This window comes from Galeopterus variegatus, unplaced genomic scaffold (genome assembly GCF_000696425.1).
Source record: "Galeopterus variegatus unplaced genomic scaffold, G_variegatus-3.0.2 Scaffold4034, whole genome shotgun sequence".
Lineage (NCBI taxonomy): Eukaryota > Metazoa > Chordata > Mammalia > Dermoptera > Cynocephalidae > Galeopterus > Galeopterus variegatus.
In genome coordinates this window covers 203,822-208,145 of record NW_007730145.1, presented here as the reverse complement: position 1 = coordinate 208,145, position 4,324 = coordinate 203,822, and the positions used below count along the sequence as shown (strand labels likewise).

Here is a 4,324-nt window from a genome sequence, read left to right as displayed (position 1 = left end):
TGACCCAAGTATGGCTAATCAGAGATCCAGTTTGGGGGACCAAAATACACACAGGAAGAGGGGCTTTATCTTCCTTCACAATCCCAGGCACCTAGGACCATGCATGTAAATTTGGAGCAGCTGGCAGCCTCTGAAAGAAGAGAGCCTACCTACCAATAAAGGAAAACATATAAGAAATGGGAAAGAAAGAGAAAGAGCAATTTCTGAGCCCCAGGGCTTATTCTTGAAAATAGTTCCCATCTGCCTATTTTTATTTTTTTAACCTGTTCTTCTTTTGGGTTAAGCCAGTTTGAGTTGTTTCCAGTTGTCGATAGAGCTGTTTGTTTCCACAGAGATGTTTTCTAAAAGTATGGTAGCTCTGTGATCAGAAAACACGATTCGAAATTCAAAGGGCAGCCCATAAGTCACTATGTAGAATTGCCATTAGAACTCAATTTAATGCAAGCATGATATTCCTGGTGGGTAGATGACGGCAGACAGAGAGTGGGAGCAATTGTCATCAGTTATATCCATCCTCATCTTGAGCTTTGAGTTCCCAGTCTCCCTTCACTGACTATACTCTGCCTTGACTCTCATTAGAGTTTCACCAAAGGATCCAGGATTCTGTCTCTAAGCCTCCATCCAGTAACTGGGNTGGCTCTCTTCCCCCATCTCCTTCCAAAGGGGACCGGAGGGAAAGAGTAATCCAGGCCATTTGCTCACTCATTGAAAGGAACAAGGCTAGGGTTGTTTGGTCGGCCGGTGGAGGACCCGACAAGCAACTGAAGGCAGAGCAAGGAATGGAATGCTATGTTTGTGTAAGATAAGGGGGGTGACGTGAGCAACCTCTAGGATAAACAACAGTTGTTTGCAAGGCTCCTGGGAATCCTTCACTTCAACAGATTTTCTTTTTGGCATAGTTCCACCGTTGTCTCTAAGTCCCTTATAAGTCTTAATTCCCCCTCTAGGCATCGTGGGCTATAGCTGCGACTGTCTGGATTGTCACCCACTTCATTTTTCCTACATGTAAGTTGTCCATCAATAAACTCCTGGTTCTGTTTTGTGGGGTTTCTTGCTTCACTTTTCAGTCTCAAAGTTCCTTCTCAGTTTGGAGGCTATTTTACCTTAGCTCCATCCACACACACTCTCAGCTTCTCAGCTCCATCCCATCAGCCCAGCCTCCTAGTGCTAACCAAGTGGCTACAGATAACTAAGGCCCCAGGATCCCTGTCAATCTCACCTCACTAAGTTTCTGCACCAGGTAGGGCCATGGCCACTGTCTCCTCTGGGTCTGCCCTCCAAAGCTGGAGACAGATACTAGGTCCTGTCTTATTCTAGCACCAAACTAATTCCTGAAAATATTATCCTGTTTCCTTCCCCACAAACCAAAAAAAAAAGCTACTTGTAAATCACAATCAAACAATGCTAACTATAAAATAAGCATTGTAAGAACAAATAAAAATTCAAAATAAGAGGCTTATTTTTCCCTGTTAAAAAATAAGGAAAGATTAGTTAGGAGAAATAGGTTTAAAAGATCTATTATACAACATGGTGACTATAGTTAATAACAATGTATTCTATTCTTGAGAAATGCTAAGGGAATGCATATAAAGTGTGTTCACCATAAAAATAACTGAGATAATGCATGTGTCAATTAGCAAGATTTAGTCATTCCACAGTCATTCAAAACATATTGTACAGGATAAATACATATAATTTTACCTGTCAATTTAAAAAATTTAAATAAATGAGTAATGAAAGAAATTCTTCTTAGGGCATTTCCTTTAGAAACCTTAAAATTTTAAGAACATTCCTCTCTCTTTGAAATGTATAAATCTTTTCCAAAACTTGATAGGCCTTTTGTCAGCTGTATGACCCAGGAAGTCTTTCGCAAAGGCCTGGGAGCCACTTCTTTGAAATGAAACATCAAGGGAGACAGCACCCTTATGTCCCAGGTTCTGTGGAAGGGTAGCAGCCTAACTTCAGGGAACACCTTGCTCCAAGTTGCAAAACCACCTTCTGTCATAAAGATAATAAGAAGTTTGTTTTTCCTCTGGATAAAGCCAATTAGCTAACACGGATGGTCACCTTAATTACCAGGTAAAGTTAGAATGAATTATGTGTGACAAACAGTATTATCAAGTCCTCCTACCTAAGGACTAGTTATTGTTTATCTTGAAAACATGTATGTGATGAGTCGTATTTGCTTGGCTGTATAAAAAGGTGAGATGTCTGTTTTTGAAATCTCTTAGCAGATTGCCTGTGATGTCCATCACATTCTGGTTTAATGCTCATTAAATCCTAAAACTGTTTTCTTTCTCTTTTGCCTTTGTGGGAAGATTTCTTGGGCCAGGAGATTTTATTTTTAATTATATTTGCCCAACAGCATAAAGAACTCCAACAAAATTCTGAATCTACACCTGATGTCCACTTTGATACTTTCTTCAATTTTTAAATATATTATTCCTTCCCTCAAGAACATTTTTTGCTCCATTTTGCAGGTGCCCTAAACACATGCTTAATCTGCCTATTGGATAACCCAGCCCTGACTCGACTCCATTATCTGGCAAGAAAATGCACATGGTCTCTCAGTAAATCTGAGATAAGGCAGCCCAGGAGGCAACTGAGCAAGTCATGAATATGAACCATCCANGTAAATCTGAGATAAGGCAGCCCAGGAGGCAACTGAGCAAGTCATGAATATGAACCATCCATGGGTTCCCCTTCATAAATTCACACATGCAGTCTAGTCCTAAAAGAACAAAAGCGGCATGGCTTCTCTTGGGGAAATGATTCCTACTTTTTTGCCTTCTTCCCTTTGACAACCATGATGTGTGGCTGGGAAAAAGCCATTTTCATAAATGTTTCATTCTCCCTCCTCCAGGCACAGCATCGCTGGAGCGTGAATTATGACCAGCTTGGCCGACACGCATCTTTCCACAAGCACATCCTTTCTCATTTGCGGTCACAGTAGTGCCTCAAGTGGAATAGACTGGGTGGAAAGATCTCAGTGTCAGAAAATATCGGTGGCTTCTGCATCTGCTGACCAATCCCTTGCCTGAGGGTTTTCCAGGCAATTTATTTATGTTCTTTTCTCAAAGCCAAGATGAACAGGGTTTTCTCTCCTTCCTGCTTGGTAGCAAACATAGGGAAATCCTGCTGCATCATTCTCCCACTTGCAATTCCCTTTTCAAGCTCTATTTCCCTTATGCCATGTTTGAACAATAAATTATTGTTCATCTCTTTTAAAATGGCAAACAACTTCCCTGGTTGCTAAATGATGATGTTNAATTATTGTTCATCTCTTTTAAAATGGCAAACAACTTCCCTGGTTGCTAAATGATGATGTTTGTAATTATTGCCAATCAGGAGAATTCATTCGCAGCTATTTCCTATTGCAGCTGTAACCACAGCACTGTAGGGCACAAGCGAGGAAAAAGAAGGTGATGTAGCCCCCAACACATACCCTCTGACAGCCTCAGTCGTCTCACCTGTAACTCCTCTTCTTTATGCGTTCCTACTTTGTAACATAAAATCATCCACAGAAGCCACTTAATTTACAGAAAGGTCTTTACAAAATACTTCCATAATACTTAGAAGAGTAGAAGTCACTGAAGTGGAAAAATTGAGCCATCTTTAAAAGGAAACCCTCAAGATGAGGTAAAGCAAAATGCACTGATGCTAAGCGCATTGTGCTTTTGAGGATTCTGCTTCTCCTCCTCGAGCCCCCAGCTCCATAAATGATCCCTGTAGCCACCCAGCTCCAAACCTGCCTCTTTCTTACTTCCCACCACCCCATCATCCACACTGTCAAGTTCTACCTCTTAAATATTTCTTAAATGTGTCTCCTCATCTCTAACCTGTCAATGCCTTGATTCAAATCATCATCATTTCTCTACAGCAGTAGTTCTCGTGGTTCTCAAAGTAGGGCTCCCAGACCAGGAATATGGGTATCACCCGAGAACTTTTTAGAAAAGCACGTTCTCAGGCTCTACCCCTGATCTACTGTGTCCAGAACGCTGGGGTGGGCTCCAGTAATCTGTGTTTTAATAAGCAGTCTGGGAGGTTCGGATGCCCACTGCTTTGAGAACTACCACTTTATTACAATAGCATCCTAACTTATCTTCCTGCCTCCTGTCTTGCCTCCTTCCCTCTTAATGCATCTTCTTTTACTGAGCTTCCTAAATGCAAATATTACTTGTGTCAATTCCTCGCTTAAAACCCTGCAGTGGTTCCCTTTTGCCTTCTAGCTAAACCCTGACTTCTTAGAACAGCATGCGAGGCCCTCCGTAATCAATAACTTTCCTCCCCTTCTGCTGTTGCCCCACCCCCTCCAAGTATCTTA

The 4,324-nt window shown here is 41.5% G+C and overlaps 1 pseudogene; it reads left to right on the top strand.

The window, feature by feature from the left end:
* Positions 1-4,324, top strand: part of LOC103602171 — a 24,286-nt pseudogene that overhangs the window by 4,657 nt on the left and 15,305 nt on the right.